Source organism: Atractosteus spatula, chromosome 5 (genome assembly GCF_055471065.1).
Source record: "Atractosteus spatula isolate fAtrSpa1 chromosome 5, fAtrSpa1.hap1, whole genome shotgun sequence".
Taxonomy (NCBI): domain Eukaryota; kingdom Metazoa; phylum Chordata; class Actinopteri; order Semionotiformes; family Lepisosteidae; genus Atractosteus; species Atractosteus spatula.
Window position 1 is genome coordinate 41,195,497 of NC_142710.1, and position 17,988 is coordinate 41,213,484.

The window sequence follows — 17,988 nt, forward strand, 5'->3', positions numbered from 1 at the left end:
CCCCTCACAGGCTGTCAGTCGCCGAGTGAAGATGGCGGAGTCGTCCGGGATGCGGTCTAGCAGCTTTTTAAACTTCCAGTTTTAGGACAATTCTTTACCCCGGCGAATTCCCACGGGAGCCTTTTTTAAACACGTTAACTGGTAAGTTACATATCTAAAAGACGGTGGTTTTTGTTTTGGTATAGATGGCTGAGAAATTGTCATCAGTTCTGCAGCGGTACTCGACTTGCAATGTGGCCTGCGAACTGATTTATTTTATTTTTTTCGCATTGGGGGAAAAAAAACCCTCAAACACACACTTGTGTTTTGTCGCCGCGAGGACTGGGAAAATGCTCTCATCCCAGATTGGGGATTTGGGAGCCGGGCCGGGCAGTGCCGGTTTTAGACATCCGATTTTATTAAGGACGGTGCGTGCATTATGCAAAAGTTTTTTCCCCTCTTTTTTTTGGTACAATTTTGGTATTTAAACAATAACCCGTTCGGATCCGTGGGCACGGTCCGTTGCCCCTTCGCCGCTGGGTCTCTGGATGGGGAGCCCCGGCTGTAAAAGCGTGTCCGGACGCGTGCGTGGAGCGGATCCGTGGGGTTTGAAGCCCGTTTTCTGGCTGCCGGCTCTGCAGGAGTTGGGGGTGTCTGCTTAGGCGGGCAGCGGGGCTGGAGCAGAAGGCGAGGGGGCTGCTGAAAGCCAGCGGAGGTGCTGCGAGTAACTTCCCATGCGAGCAACCTGGTTATGGTACCAGGTAGCTTACTCATTGGAAACCACGACTGTTGCAAAGTCTTCTCTTTTGGACGAAAAGGCTGGCAGGGTTTTTTTTTTTTGGTGGGGTGTCTTACAAAATCTGAATTGAGCCCGCTTGGGGAATTTGAATTCCTTCAGGGGGACTGCAGTCGGGTCCAGTTCATTCCCAGTCGTCCCGTACAGCCTTTGCCCTTGTCAATCGTGCCCGACTCCAACGAAACATCCGTCATCGCCTAAATGGTTCGGTTTTTCAATATTAAAAGCATCTTGGCCACGCAACCGCTTCTTTGTTTTTCCGTGGACAGATGTTTCTTTCCCAAAATGTCTCACCCGGCATCTCCGCGTTGCTTGGGGAACGTTATTGCTTAACTTTACCCGGACTCCTCCAGAAACAAACGCGGCATTTCAGCATTGCGACCAGCTGGTTCTGCTGAATTGTTTGTCCAGCATATCAAGGGGAAGTTTTTATTTATGCTAAATGGGGAAAAAATGGTCTATTATTTCTGCAGGCCTGGTTGAAATGTGTACAGCATTTAAACAAACAGTTTAAGCTGAAATGGGTGCTGCGTTCTGCTTAGTGTTACTGGAGAGAGGAAAGGAGTTTGGATTTCAGAAGGTCTCGGCTTCTCCCTTAGAAGACGTTCACAAAAAGGTGGCTGCGCTGCATAGTAAAACCGCTGGATGTTTCAAGGCGAGGTTGATACAAATTTATTAAGGGATAAAAATATTAATTTAGAGTTAAGATAATTTAATTGACTGCAGTGCAAGGAGTGTGTATCTTTTTAAATCCATACGGGCGAACATTATACTGTTGTCAGGCCATAATAGGAGGGATGTTGGTTCATGGTGACCGCTCAGTGAGTGTGAGTTGTTTAAATAGGGAACAAATTACAATAATCCCACTGGCACAGTGGCACTCTGTTGACATGTAACAGTGATGTTTCGCTCACTCGTATCTACATGTCAGTCTCAATCTGGGGTTAATTGTTCAGCTTGTACTTAAGCAACCTGTCTGATGCACTGTAGTGATGCTTTCTCAGTTGGTGTGTCAACAGAGTACTGATGGGCCTGGGAGTCATTAGGCAATGGGGTGACACATTCATTCTGCAGCTGTTTCAAGGCCAGTCAGAGGGACATTCAAATTGCAGTAGCTAGTCCTTCAATCTCCAGATTTGCTCCTGTGCTTCCCTGTAAAACCAGGTGTCTCCCTGATGTTGTGAAAGCCGTGTGGCTTTCTCTGTCGGGCTCTGTAGAAATTCTTAATATATTCCCCGTGTCAGAATATTTGTAATTTGAAATGCCATGAAAGGAATGTGTGGAGACATAATAGCATTCTTGCCTGTTATTTCTACTTTTTTGAGCTGTGCAGACACGCAGTATTCCACATTTAGTGGTAAGCCCAATTAGCGTTGTGGTGAATACCCAAGGAGACGTCTTTGCTGAGAACATATTACTGATGTCTTAGATAACAGCTTTATAATTAAGAGTCTAGGCCTGTGGGTCCTTTACTTGAGGCAAGTGTTGTTGTGTAAGGGGAATTAATCTGTAATGGCCAGACAGTGCTACTGAAATTGCAGCAAGACATGGTTTTGTTTTTCCTGTGGCACTCTTGAGAGGCACAGCATCAAAAGTCGCAGAAACTTCCAGAATCTTTGCATGTGAGTTTATCAAATGCACAACAATACAGCGTACAGCAGTAGTTGCTGGCAATGAAATATCTTTTTTTATCGATGTTAAATGTGTCTGTCAGTGAAGTCATTAATGGGAAGGTGATGACCCACTGTGTCACAACGCAGGTCAGATTATGGAAATCCTTATTCACCTTGCATCAGAACGTAAGCATACCACCAGTCCTGTATCGGATCAAGCACCTGCTGGATCAGGTGGCAAGACAGCGTGCCAGCTAGCGACCTGATCCATCATTACGTGTCTATAAGTAACAACACTTCTTAGGCCTAAGAGCTCCCCTTCAGTTCTGGATGTGTCTCCACATAACGGTAAGTTCACCAATTAGACCCCGTGTCTTACATTTGCCCCCGCACAACGTGGTTCCTGCCATTGCTGTAGTTCTATCATAGCTGTCACATCACATACGAAGGCGGGGTTAGTGGGATGAGGATCAGCTGCTTAACAAAGTATAAAAGTGAACAAAGTGAGTGAAGAGTGGAGAAACTGTAGGGGCAGGAGAGTAGTCTTTTATTGTAGTGTCCCAAATGATTTGATGGCTATTTTGTTTGGGGGGGAAAAAGTCTTCAGCATCTGCAAGGGCTTCGGTTGAACCAGATACCAGAGACAGAAGGCCAGGAAACATATTGTTTTGTATTGTCTTGTTCCATGAAAGCAAAGCACCTAAGCGTACTTTTAGGCCTAATAGCTATTTCTTTTTAGTTTCTACCCTCGGCTGGGTTTTCTTCTGTCAAAAACACATTTAAGTAAAAATCGAAACTATTTACAATGTAAATTCCATCATGCATGATATGACATTTCAGATAGTTGTTCGTGAATCGCCTGAATATAATCGGACTGGGCCATTGGGCCAAAGGTCTGAAAAACAGTCCTCTTTGGCTTCCTGGTACATTTACACTTTTACTTGCATTTTAATGGTCTATATTGTTTGGGGAGCTGTAGCCAGAAATAAGAGGTGTTGTGATTTACGTTGTCTCACTCACACTCTGGAACCTGCGACGCCCTGTTGCATAGCAACTGCAAGCACGCCCATCAGATGAACAGGATAGCCATGCCAGCTCTGCACTAGTGGTCTTCTGGAACCCTGGTCGCTCTTGAAGGGACTGCACTTGTGGCAACTGCATATTTAACAGCTGTGGGTGTTTGGTGCTTGGCGCTGTTCCTTGATAAGCGGATCCTGCTGCCTGCCGGTGAACTGGGGGGTAAGAGCTGCCGCTGGGGAACCTGCATGGGGAATAATGAGCCGGGTCGAGGTGAGCAGCATTTCTGCAGACAGGAGTCGCCCGAACAGTTACTCAGCCCTAACTTTGCAAGTGTTCGGAATGTCTTTTCATTTGGGTTTTCTGGGGGATTTGCAATGTGTGGTTAAAGAGAGAAGACTCACCTCTCAGAAGAATAGAGACTTCTTTATTTGTTCCATCTTTCTGGTTAGCCGCAGACCCAGAGACACGTGGGGTGTTTTTTGTGCCACGTTAGACAGTTTTTGACATTAGTGCTTATGAGATGGAGGTCAGTGAATAAAGTAACCCCCCTCCTCATTTTAGATACGCTCTAACGTGTCTGATATCGCATAAAAATGCATAATCTCTTTAAAGAGTTAATTTTAAGATCACATTTCTTGTATTTTCCTTTTTTTTGTTGTTCTGTGCCTTTTGCTTCAGTAGCAGCAGTAGGAGTGCTGGGGAAACGTTAGAATAGAAACGTTAGTGGCATTTTCAGAGGTTCGTTTCTTTAGCAATCGTTTGCGTGTAGGAGTTAGTACAGTCCCGTGGGACACACCTCTGATTTTATAGGCAGGGAATCTTTCCTTTGGAAGGCAGACTGCTGAAGCCTAAGGATGCGATAATGTGCCGATGAAGGAAACTGCGTCTCTGACAGTGTTTTGAGCTGTGCTTTTCTGAGCACGGGCAATTTTTGTTTCATCTCCGGGTGGGTGCTCTGAAAAGACTACAGCGGGTTGATAGGTGTCAGAAGAATGACCCCCTCCTGCGTGTAACCTAGTGAAGTGCTGCTCGGGGGGGTCTGTACAGAAGAAGCTTGGTTTAATGAAGCGACAGTGAGCTGTTTGCGCGATCTGTGTCTGGAGTGTGTGAGCTCCAGAAAGCCGGCCTGCAGGCAGGGGAGGTCAGTGGGAGCCGATGAATTAACACCTTGAAGACGGCAGGCCTTCACCTAAGAGAGGCCTGTGGTGTTTGTGTTGTCACACTCCATGACACATGTGGCTCAAGTATAAACGGCTTTACCTTTAATATACTCCACGAAAACTCACATTTTAGTTCATCCTAGTCTTGTTTATTAGTACTTTATGGTAACCGATAACTCAAAATGTCATTATCTCCAGTTGCTGATCATTTAGGATTTACTTTAAATGGTGTGACAGAGGACTGTTGCAGCTGTTTTTTTCTGGAAAAATGTGCTTTAAAAGATCCAGTCAAGTTTTATTACAGCTTTCAAGACTTTGCAAAAATGAGAAGGAGTAAAATTGGACACATGTCATAAGTGTTGTCAGGACCTGTGATGGCACAGTCTAGTTGATGAGGTAACCTCGTGGTGCGGTCTGTCTCCAGGGGTCATTCTGATCAGAAGAGCCAGTGTCCTTATTTCATCCCCTGTTCATCCAAGGGCATTAAAAAGGAGTGGAACTGCAGCCAGTCATCAGGCTGAAGGGAACCCTGAATTCTGTCTCCAGAATTTGAAGGAAGTCCTAAGAATCATGGAGTCGCTAGAACCTGATCTCGTCGCTCCGGCGGGAATCACTGTTTTGGGAACTGTAAATCATTGCTGTTCATCTTCTCTGTAATTTCCCTCTTCTGCTTCAGACTGTCCATTGTCTGTTCCTTGTGCAGTGTGGTTCATTATGCTTTGTCTTCCTGCCTCTTGCTTGTGCGTTGCCCTGTGGGATAGAGCTGTGTTTACTGTAGGGCCTGACTCTTCACTCAGAAGTCAGTGATTAAAGCCGCACTGCGAGGATGGTTGTGCTAACATGTTCAGCTGCTTTTCGTGGGACTGTCTTGCAGAGATAAAAGACACAGCTTAGTTTTGAAGTATGCATTGTTTTTGTAAAATAAGTCGTACTTATGGCGGCTCTGTGGCTCAGTGTTTAGCATTGCTGCCTCACAGCACCGGGGCACTGGGTTCAATGCTGTCTGGGTGGAGTTTGTAAGTTCTCCCTGTATTCACAAGGGTTTCCTCTGGGAGCCTAAAGACCTCCTAGTAGATTGATTTTCTTGTGGGAACATTGGCCCTGGTGTGATTGTGTGTGTTTGTGCCTGTGTGAGCCCTGCGATGGACTGGTGTCTCTCCCAGGGTGTATCCTGCCCTGTGCCCAATTGTTTGCTGGGATAGGCTTCGGCTCCTCTGTGATCCTGAAGAAGTGGTTTGAAAATGGATGGATGAAAGTCAGTGCTTAAGTTGTCTGCAACAGCTGTCGAGCAGGTAGTGAAACTGTTTGTTTGGGTGGCCTTCTGTTAGTCTTAGCCTTCACTGGAGCTCAGACAGATCGAACTAGGCTGATAATCGGGGAGTGAGCAAAGTTAGTAGAAGCACCTGAATAGCTGGCCTACTATATTTGAAAGAAACGCTTTGTCTGTTTCTTGGGCATCATAAGATAAGAGATAAGATCACTTCATTGGCCATATACAATTTCCTGTATTAGGCATTTGTCTTTTCGCATGCCCCAGCTTGCTCTGCATGAGACACACAGACTGGGAGAGAAGCTTGGGGTCAGAGCACAGGGTCGGCCATTCATACAGCGGCCCTGGAGCAGTAAGGGTTAAGGACCTTGCTCAGGGGCCCAACGGAGTAGGATTCCTCTGCCGGCCGTGGGATTAGAACCGGCAACCTTCCAGCCACAGGCGCAGATCCTTAGCCACAGAGCCACCGCTCCGCCCATCTCGATGCTGTCCGTCTCCCTCAGCTTCTGTGGGAAATGAGCAGTGACAGCGACAGTGTGGGTATGCTGGTGGTGAAAGGTCTTGTGCTCCTCCAGGCAGATTCCACTGGGAAAGATGCTTGATCTGGCTTTGACAGAGCATTGACCTCTGCCCTCTGCAGTATGGTAACATTTACTCAGGTTACACAAAGGTGCTGGCCAGACTGAGCTCATCAGACACTCCAGCCCTAGTCCCATTGTTTGGGCAGTTTCCTGATCATAGAATGTTAAATCAATTATACTCTCGTCTTTAAACTTTCCAGCTCTCCTCACCTCATAGGGAAGCATGAAATAAAATACAGAATTGATCCGTTACCTTTGCTGACAAATCATATCTGGAGCTTTAGGACTTTATACTCAGTAATATAGGAACAGTGGAAATTGATGTTTAGAGCAAAGCCAGTGAAACGTGCTTGGAGTGTGAAGGGTTAAGCATTGTGTACTGCGCAGCACCTCAGCCCACAAGATGTGTGTGAGGTTTTTGGCTTAACTGGATGTAGCTGAGCTGCCCTTCCATAGTGTCTGTGCCACGTGCTCACAGGGGGGTGCTGTTTATCCAGAAGCACACCAGGGCTTGTTTTTCAGCCCCTGACGGGGGGCTGATGCAGGGTCGGTGCCTGCAAGGTGGTGTCGACCTCATGAGGGGAACTTCTGTTCGTTTTGTCTAATGCTGTTCTGGGGCTAAATGCTAAAGAAAGAGCGAGTTTCTCTCCAACCCCCGGGGCTTGGTTGTGCGTTTGAGGGGTTAAAGGCAGGTATGCCAGAAATTCATGGCACAGAAGCAGCCAGCAGGCCTGCCCGCCGGTCCAGGAGTTTACGCTGGCACACGGCTCGTGACTGGCATGCAGGAGGGCTTCCGGGCCCACTGCTCTCGCTGGGAGCTCCTGTGACTCGACAGTGTGTCTGGCCCCGATGAATGTGGTAGCGGATGTTACGCCTGGCTTTGTGAGCGTTCATGTGAGTTTGTATGTAACCGATATTCCAGAGGCAGCTGGATTTCTTTGCATATCGGAAGTATTCGCAAGCAGATGTTTCTGTATTTTTTTTTATTTGCTCTTCCTTTCGCCTCCTATTTCCTTTCTAAAGCATCCACTTCTTTATCCTCTCTTGAGGCCTTCTGAGTAATTAGTGCTAGTGGTTTAATTTTATCTGTGTCAGCTCTTTAATCGTGAGCCGGTTTCATCTCGTGTGTAAAATCTTTTCAGTACAAATTGAGGTTGGTTGCAGTTGCGTCATCAGTGGGCTTTAGATTCTTGGACCTCCTGTGCTATTCAGAATGAGGACTTAAAGGTGGAGTGTTATAGCTACTGTTTTTGAAATCCTTATAAATGGATAACATTTACTCTGAAATAGTGTAGCAAAATAGTATTTGTGGTTAGTCTAGGGGTTTTTGTTCCATTTATGGTCAGGCAATAAGACTGCTAAATAGCCAACCTGCAGCTCCTTTAGCAAATCACCTGTAATGGCTACATGGACACACAATTCTCACTATATCCAGCATAACTACACTACATGTATATATTGCATACACCATGGACACATAACAGCTCTACTCACATTGAGTTTTATTCAATTTCAAAAATGTAACCTCAATTTTGTGGATTTTTGTGGATTTTTGTGATTCTTGTAATTTTTGTGAGCTCGCAGAAAAAGACATTTCATTGCCAGCACGCCGTATTGTTGTGCATTTGATAAATAAACTTTGATTTGATTTGGTCAGGATTTGCATTTTGTTGCCAACCTACCTACCTGTAGATTGTTACCATTCACTCTGTCAATATTGCACGAATATCTCGATCCATTCATTTTCAGTCTGCTTTACCAGGTATGGTTGTGCACTTTATAGATCTTTTATAAATGTGACGTATAAATCCCATTTTAACCCTTAATCTAGAAATGAAATAAGACCTCTGACCTTTAGGGCCTGTTTTATTAGGGTAACATGCTGCTGGAGTATCGCTAGTCTCCCTTCTTACTGCACGAACCACCAGCTGCTCAGCTAGTTTGGACTGTGGAATGCTTTTCTTTGTCCATGTGTACTGTTCATTGCAAAAACAGCTTATCTGCATTTTCACTTTCCTTCATGCTTTGTTGGTTCGCTATGCATGCCTGTGAACCCGGAGCACTGGAGCCGATGATCGCGTGGGGGGGTCTGTCAGCTCATTGGGCAGAGATGCCCATCTTGCTTAGCTTGAGTACAGCCGTTTGGAGCCGGAGCAAGTGAGACTGGTGGCCGTTTGGACTGGGATCGCCCTCGCTGCGGAAGGCAAATCCACTGGGGTGGGGGGGGGGGGGAAGGAAGGCAAAACGAGGAAGTGTGTACGATCCGGATTGTAGCTTCTGGAAACTACATTCAGGGCGTTTGTTTTCATGACACGGTGCCAGGCCGTTCCAGAGCTGATAGCCTGTAATTTTGTACTCAGAGTGAGCTGTGTTTTTTCACCAGTTACTTCTGTCTGGTCTTCACTGTTACTGCACTTCCATCTGCACTTCCATTATTACTGCGTAATAATAATAATAATGATAATGATAATTGCTTACACTTATATAGCGCTTTTCTGGACACTCCACTCAAAGCACTTTACAGGTAATGGGGACTCCCCTCCACCACCACCAATGTGGAGCCCCACCTGAATGATGCGACGGCAGCCATAGTTCACCAGAACGCTCATCACACACCAGCTATCAGTAGGGAGGAGAACAGAGTAATGAAGCCAATTCAAGATGGGGATTATTAGGAGGCCATGATTGGTAAGGGCCAATAGGAAATTTGGCCAGGACGCCGGGGTTACACCCCTATTCTTTTCGAGAAATGCCCTGGGATTTTTAATGACCACAGAGAGTCAGGACCTCAGTTTTATGTCTCATCCGAAGGACAGCGCCTGTTTACAGTATAGTGCCCTCGTCACGATACTGGAACATTAGGACCCACATGGACCGCAGGGTGAGCGCCCTCTGCTGGCCCCACTAACACCTCTGCCTTATGCCGCTACTCGGATATCTTGAGAACCTCGGGAAACAAAATCATTTGACTTGGCCCGTCTGTAGCTTGCCAGGATAGGCTCCGGCTCCCCCACATCCCTGAATTGGAAAAGGCGGTGAGAAAATGGATGGGTGAGAACCTTCATGCAGGATTCCCACTTCCAGGCCCACAGTATAACATGAGCTTATATACATAAGTACAGCATGAGCACCTGTGTCAGTCCCAGTGTAGTGTCGGACGCTGGTTTGTTTCGAGTGCAGAGTTGCACACTTTAACATCACAGTGCTGTGCACCTGGAGCGAGAGACTCTCCTCCCCTAACTCTTGTGGAGGAGCCGAACATGGGCCTGGGTTTGTTTCTTGGGAGGAGGACGTCGGTGGTTTATTCCTGGGGCATCAACGAGCAGCACAGAGTCGTCTGGATTTCCTGAGCCCGCGGGAAGCAGAATCATTCGACTCAGCCCGCTGAGGGTCAGGCAGAGAGTGAGAGATGTTCAGCAGCGCGGTGATATTTTACTGTTCTGCGACTCTGTGGCTCTTCGAGAGCCGAGGGGAAACGGGGATTATTTTCGGTAGGCAGGAAGTTACGACGATGCTGTTAAAGACCGCTCGCTGCATGGAGGACCCTGATCCCCACTGGGACTGGAGTCGGGCTGTACAAGGCTTCTACTTCAGATTGCATCAAAATGGCTGCCCTTGTGAAATAAATTCATGCACTGCTCAAATGACTTGATACTTGGTAGGTTTGTAAGCCAAGAAAACCAAGAAATATTTGCATAATGTATACAAGATCATCAGGGTTGATGCAGACCATAGTAACTGTAACTGTAACGGTAGGCTGTGGCTTCCAAGCTGCTTGCTTTTTATCAGCCTCACTCTAAGACAAGACTAGGTGTGGCTGAATGAAATTCCTGGTAATGCCTGCCACAGCTTCGCTATCTTCACAACCAAATGCCTGTACTGTTTCCCCCACCTCTTTACTGTAACCGGCATGAAATCTCGACCCTTAACCAAACATTTTGTTTCCAGATTGGCATCTGAAATTGTTCAACTAAAGCACATGTGAGCTCAAGAAGTCCTCCTCGTGTTCTGAAAGTGCAGTGAGCGTTTGCTCTGCTTTTACAGAGTAGACCAGATCTGAGAGAGGTTTTACTTTAATTAGCAGCCATTGAACATGCTGTGCTATAATGTGATAATGTAACTTAATGTATCATTCCCTGATTATACAGAGCTGAATGCCTTTGTACCATCCTGCTCTGCAAATTGCAGTTATTAAATTACTGGTAAATTGGTGGTTAGGATCTAACCATGCGGTAATATACAATAAAATAATATAGGAGTGCAGATGGGGAAATAATTTTGAATGGTTCCACTGCATATTAATTTTCCAGCCTAAAGGGAGCAGGACTCTAAAGAAGCAAAGAGTTTTGGATTGCAGTAGTCACAGCTGTGATTCTCCACTTCAGATCAGAGGGTGTGTTCCTTTTTAAATTAAGAGAACATGAGGCTTTTGTACCATCTAATTTATTTATTATAGATTTTCCTCTGCAGTCTGGGGTAAAACAAGCTGTGTCGTATGCTGTCACTGTGTTCTTTATCACCGTTGTGCTGTAAAATAGGTGTTCAACAATGAAGCTTCTGTGCAGTAGAATGTGTACACCCCCTGTCTGCAGCACACTTAGCTGTCAGATCTGCGTTAAGAGGCATTGATCGTGTCACGGGCAAGCAGAGGTGGGGTGCAGTTTCCAGAGAACAAGACAAATTTGACAGTTTCATTTTTCTGAATTACAGTACTTGATAGAACTTTGCCTTTTGGTTGAAGAGCAGAAATTGATCAAATTGTCTGTGATGGAGAGAGGAAAAGGCCTCAAAGTGTGACTGAGCATCCAGATTAGTAATCTCACTGTTGTGAAACATGGTTACAGTGTTTTAATTATCAGGATCCGTCTAGCTAGCAGAGCAGCTCTGTGTAGGCTGCCTTTTGGGATTCTGCGTACACGGAGTCTCTGTGACACCTGAGCTTTTATCACCAAGTGAGAAAGACGCGGCACGTTTAGAAGAGATTTGTCTTCGAGGGAGACGGCTAGCCTTCCAGTAGCAGGTATAGGAAGGGCTAGTTTCAGAGCGACGCCTGCTTCAGTGGCAAGGTTCGCCATCTCTGCTTCCATCGTTGTCTTTCAGCTGCGCGGTAGCTTCTGTATCTTCTGTAAACCCTTGCAGAAGTGCCCAGGATGCCAGGAGCTCCAAAGGTAGTTACGTCAGTGCTCATAATCGCAATACTTGATGAAAAGGCAAGTTGAACAGCTCTCTTAAAAAGTGATAAAACAAACCTTTAAAGATTCTAAAGTGTTTTTGTTTCAACACCAGTCTGTAGGCTGTGATTATTACTGACAGTGTTTGAACCATTAAAACTATCTCTTTCTCTTAATTAATCCACAGCAGTCGCTGTGTAATTAGAAAATAGTGCTAACTCGAGTGCTTTCAGTGTCTTGGGAAGCTTAGAAGTTGTTTATGAGCCACATGGTGATAGAATATCAGTTATTTCTGAGTTTGTACTGCTAAGAGCAGCTGCTGTGTTTACCTGTCATGAGTATTCATAGAACTATGTTACAGAATGGGGGGGAGGAAGCGTGTACATTGCCTGACAACTGCATTTGTTGTAGAGGTTATCTGCAAAGCTTAGAAATGTTGTGGTTCCTGAAATGTTTTTGTGTTTTAGAAGTTAACAGAATTAAGCTGTACATTTTGAGTGGGATGTTGTCATTTTGTAGAGACGGCAAGCTGGAGAATATTTAAAAATGTACTGATGAAATAGAACCATACTCCAAAGCAATGAAAATAGTTTATTTTAAAGCCTCCTTATTTTTGTTTAATGTTAACTTTTGCTTTTGTATAAGTTGTATATTTTTTTATTTTGTGTGCTTTTCCAGAAACCCTTCACGTTCTTCTTTTCTTGTAATCTAAAATGCCTCAGCATATATACTCCTCCTGTATTTAAGTATAAAAATGTGGATTAAAGCAAGAAAGATTTATTATTCTGGTTCATTCATCCATCTGTTTTCCTACTGCTTTATCCAATGGTGTGGGGGCGCAGGAGTTGGAGCCTACACCAGCTAGCATCAGGAGCAAGGCAGGATTTGCCCTGGACAGGAAGCCAGTCCGTCTCAGGACAGACGCACACAAACATGGGCGCCCACACCCTCACCCCAGAGCCGATTTTCCCAGAAGCCAGTTAACCTACCAGGCTGTCTTTGAACTGTAGGAGGAAACTGGAGCACCTAGAAGAAAGCCACGCGAACCGAGGGAGAACATACAAACTCCACACAGACAGCACCCCAGGCCCAAGCGCTGTGAGGCAGCAGCAATGCTAACCAGTGCACCAACTGTGCCAAAACATTTAGAATTCCTTTCTGCTTTCAACTATGCTTTCTAGCCTGACAGTGATCAGTGTAATGGTGTCCTGAGTGTAGGTTTGTTTCCATAGTGCAGCGATCCTGACTGCTGCCCTCCTCCATGTGCTCCATTCCATCTCCACTCCCTCTTGAATTGCTGGCTGCACACTATTGTCTTGTGAAGCAGCACTAAATAATAGGATGAATTTAAAGCTATTAACGTCCGTCTCTTGAGGAAGGACTGGGCTTGCCTTGATGCCTTAATTACAGACAACCTGCATTCATTCAGAGAAGAGGCTGTTTGCCCAAAACTGCTGTTTAGCTTAGTCTGTGGCCAGTGGCATCACTGTGTGTGTGTCAGGTTTACAGTTGTCTGAGACTCGCTAAATTCCACACAGTCTGAGACTCTGTGTGGTGCAGGTGGACTAATAAAGTGGCTATATTCTCATCATTCTTGTCATGAGGAACAGTAGTGAACAAACACTTATTCTGAGCTCATGGGTCATAAATGGCTTAACCTGTTTTAAAGAGATCAGCTCCAGAAACCTTTGATTTTCTTCTCATTGATAATAAGCATTAGCCTGGGCTCTTCCTTGAATTTCATTTCAAAGCCACCATCACCACATAGCTGGGAGGCAGACAATGTGTTGATCCTGCCTGGCTTATATTTGAGAGATTGAATTTGACCTCTGTTAGTCAGCTCCCCCCTGCTTGTGAAATTTAGTGTCTCTGCTCATGTCTGGCTTTATTTTCCTCTGAGGAGATTTCCTCAAACTGGTTAAATATCTAATAAATAATGGATTAAAGATTTTTTTTTTACCTAAAAGTGTCGTGTCTTGAGAACACAATCTCCAGGCAATTATAGCTACAATGTTAGGAGAAACATTAAGTTAGCCATTATGCCATTTTAAAATGCTTGGTGAATTCACACAAAACACAAAAAAACAACTAAATGAGTATTTACACATTGGCACCCAGCCTATATATGTTTTTAGATAAGTGATAACCTTTCTCTTTTATTTCCCTGCCTTTTGTTTTAATATAATCAACATTAAAGGCAATATTTCCCAAACACGGTGATAACAAGAACTAGCTATCTTGTGAAGTCGGAGGATACAGGGAATGTAATTTCAGGTTGTATGTCTGCAGGGCACACTTTAGCAAAGGAAGGTGCAAAGTACACTGTCAAGCTGTTCAGCAGAAAAGATATAGCTGTGAATGAGGTTTGCTTCTAGGAACACTGTGTCAGATGTGCGTCCTTATTAGATCTATGTGCTATGGGCTGCAGATGAGAATTTGGTTGCTTGGAATGAGCCTTTTACCTGGGTCTTGAAGTGGTTTAGATGTGCTGCTGTCTTGGTCTCTGGTGTTCCTGAGCTAGACTATACTCATGAGGGAATTTCTTAAGATCATCTGATATTGGACCATTCAGTGCTTATTCAGGAGCAGAACGGCACACAGCAGCAGTGTATGTGGCGTTGGTAATCCTTACAGTGAAAGCCAGAGACTTGTCACAGTATCATAAACATTATCCTCCTCCGCAGGATAGCTCCTGGCTGTGAAAATTTAATAAGAAACTGAACATCCCAGGTCTCACTATAGAGCCCGTCTTCCATCCATCCATTTTATCCAATTTGGGGAGATGGGGGGGCCGGAGCCTATCCCGGCAAGAGATGGGAACAAGGTGGGACACACGGGGACATCAGCATGAACACACTCGCACTGGGGTCAGTTTTCCTAGAAGCCAGTTAACCTTACCAGCATGTCTTGGGAGTCTTTGAACTGCAGCACCCACAGGAAACCCACATGCCCACAGGGAGAGCATGCAAACTCCACGCAGATAGCACAGTGGCTCCGGCATTGAATCCAGACCCCTGGAGCTGCTAACCACTGTGCCACTGTGCTGCCCTGCTTCCGTCATCAAGAAGGTCCAAGTTGGTGGGACAGACTACAATTTGCGGTTGACCTCCAGTATCTGAGAGAGTTCAAAATCCTGTTTCGCTAAGAAGCTCACTCTTGGTCGCAAGTGGCACTTCCAGCGGGGGTCATCACCCAGATCACACCTCCATTTCTACTGCTGTGTGTTCTCCAGATCTCGGGCCAGCAGAGTTTGTGTGGTATGAGCTGCGATTCTCACATGCCATACGTGCAAGTACTTGCACGATCCACAGAAAGTGAAACAGCTGGAGATGTTTTCCAGGAGGAATAGTCAAAAATCCCCCCCACCCAGGGTGTTGGCTGGGAATTAGTTGGTAAGACAACTGTATTCAAATGATTTTCAGCAGAAGGGTCCATTAAAATACTAATGAAAGCACAGTTTATATGAAAGTCCTGCAAAGGCCGTCGGGCTCCGGCAGTCCTTAGGTTACAGGGCGGCACCAAGGAGTGAAACCGTATACAGCACACAAAATGATAAAGACGTCTTCTACGCGTCGGCTTCCTGTGCATTATGTAATTGACTGCGAATGTGTTCTCCACCAGCTGTGTTTTCTCTTTGTACTTGAGGCACACGAGAGCTGAAAATGAGGACCTGTCTGCTGTGTGTGAGCTTGTCCAGCTCCAGTCGTTCCCCGCTCCTCCCCCTAGCTCTCTCGCCCGATAGGGGCAGTGTGTGCAGATCCGCAATGAGGCGGCGCAGTTCAGAGAGCTGCCAGCTTGCCATATCAAAGCACCCTCTATTCAAGAGATGTTGTGGCTTGGGGCAGTGGTGGGGGAGAGGAAGAAAAAAAAAACATCTTTGTGGTTTTGATGGGGTTTTTGTGAATTGAAACCCAGCAAGTGCACAACAAGGAGCTTAATGTTCTTTTTCCACCATTCGGGAAACTGCTGTAGAACAATGTCCTTCTGTGAGTATAGCTAACTGGTAACAATAATAATGGTTTATATAATAAGAGGGAACCCAGTCCATCCACAGCTGCGGTGTAGCATGCATCTGGGAGGCAACAGAAGACCTACTGCACCTGTAGCGCCAGCAGATCAGGTAGGGATGGGGGGGCAGATGTCACAAGCCCAGAGTGCAGTTTAGCCAGTACATTGGGGGTAAAAACCCTTACTCTTATCAGTAATGCTTTGAGATCCTTAACAAACCAAGCAGTCGGGACCGTGGTTTAACATCTCATTCACAGGTTGGCACCTCTTCCAGTGTCCCCTGTTACCACATTATGTTTTGGAAATTCTGGTCTGCAAGGAGAAGTACCACCCTAGTCCCTAAATACTGCTTATGAGCAGCCTACTTTTCCTAAGAGGCTTCCTTAACAAGACAGGAACGCTGTTTTGTTCCGGTTTTCATGCTTTTAAAGGATAACTCCAGTTAAAACAGTCAAAAAAACTGCTTTTGGTCCGTGCGTTCAAGGCTATGGCTCCTGGCCCTCTGTGGTGGGAGCACGTGAGTGGTTTGCTCTTTAAAATGCCATTGTAGTGATTTAAACACCAGCAGCAGATCAGTCTTGCATGTGTGGGCGGATCTCAATCAGACAAGGCATTTTTGGAAAAGGTCTTAGCTTGGGAGTCCCGATTTTGCTAGATTGATTCAGTGTGAGGTGGGCGACGGGGGCAGTCAGCTTTCAGACACTTCCACAACAGGCACGAGTGCACATCAATGGCTGCAGAACAGCTGGAGGATTTTGTGGTTACATATTGGATCCGGTGGTGTTATCCATGATCCCAGTTGTAGGTCTTATTGTTGTAATGTATGAGGAAGTAATGCTCTGTTCTCAAGAAGGCTAACTTAATGTAAGAGCACTCCTTTCTCATTAGAGCAGAGGTTTTTAAACTGGGTGGCGTGGGATACCTAAGGTATAAAAACGATGTTGTGTTCAAATGCTAGTTATTCCAAAGCAATCAATAGTTTAAAAGGCGTTGGATCCAGAGATATTGCAGTCCCTAGCTCGGTGCTGTGCATTTGGAAGATATTTTTCAGATTTGCATGTTGGTGTTCTGAGCCTAGGATAAAATGTTTGCAACGTAGTTTGAATGGCTCCAAATCCTCAGGACCTTTTCCTAAATGTTGAAATTCAATCTTGTAAGAGTTTGACAATGTCAGGTTTTATTAGATTTCATGCAAGGGCTTTCCTTCAAAACTACTGTTAAGGAAAGGACAAGAGTATAAAATCAATAAGCCTCATGCGGAATATTAACAATGATAAATGTCAAATCGGGGGGGTGGAGGGTGGGTGGAAACTTTATCTGATCAAGCCAAATTGCACTGTCCTTTGGAAAAACGAGAACAGCTTTCTCAGCTGGCTCAGCAGAGTGCTTCAGATCTCTAGTTTCCTTGCTGATATCTGTCTCATTGTTTTGCTGGTTATGTAAATATTGAGTCTTTAGAGCAAATATGTCTTGTGTGTACAGCCCAGGTGCAGAAGCACCTTTTCTACAAGTATTGTGGCGTTTAAAATTTAGTGACACAACAACACAAAGACGTTTCTCTCGCAGGAGAAAGCTTTCCTGCCCTCTGTGCTCGAGCAACTTGATCACAACTGCAGCTGTGAGACTCCACAGTAATAATACGTGCGCTGACTGACTACAACCTGACACTCGCTTTCGGGGAGTTTGACCAATTTTGAGTTTGATTACTAATATGAACAAAAAGGAAAGCATTGGTCTGAAATAGTTAAATCCCTTCTTAAAATATATCACGGGAAGAAAGTGCAGGTCCTTGTATAATACTGTATCTGCTAATGTAGCAGATTGTCCTTTGGCAACTGTACTCTAGCTTAAATTCTTTGTGAGGATGTTTACTGCTTATAGTTACTGTTTTTGTTGGAGTTAACAATGAAAGCATGAGAAGGAATCCTATTTTTGCTGATGGGGAATAAACAGAGGCTTTGAGGCCTGTCTATCCCAGTGTTCCTTGTTCTGACTCGCCAATCCTTTGCTGCTTGTACTTGTCTTCTACCCCATCATTACCTCCTTATTACATAAGAACCTAAGGAAGGTCACAAATGGGAGGGGGGGACATTCTGGCCATCTAACCTGTTTGGTAGTTAGTAGCCCAAGGTTCTCATCCAGCCATTTTTTGCAAGAAGCTATAGTAGGGTATCAACTTCAACAACAGCAAGGCTTCAGCCAGTTCAGTCAGCATCTCTTTCTTATTCCTTTCACTGATCTTCTTTGGTCATTCCTTCCGGTTTAAGAGCCTGATGGCAGAATCCAGAAGTTGCTTTTCCATCCGATCCTGTGCAGTGTTTTTCGTTTCTCCACGGCTGACTCATCAGTTGCTCATTTCTCAAAGTTTTGCACAACCACAGTCCGGTTCG

General features: G+C 45.2%; 1 long non-coding RNA gene across 1 annotated transcript in view; it reads left to right on the forward strand.

Moving 5' to 3' along the window:
• LOC148835092 (uncharacterized) overlaps positions 1–17,988 on the forward strand; it is a 52,497-nt gene continuing 34,509 nt past the window's right edge. Inside the window, exon 1 of the long non-coding RNA XR_016091098.1 lies at positions 1–141. This is a non-coding gene — a long non-coding RNA (uncharacterized LOC148835092). The remainder of the gene's footprint in view (positions 142–17,988) is intronic.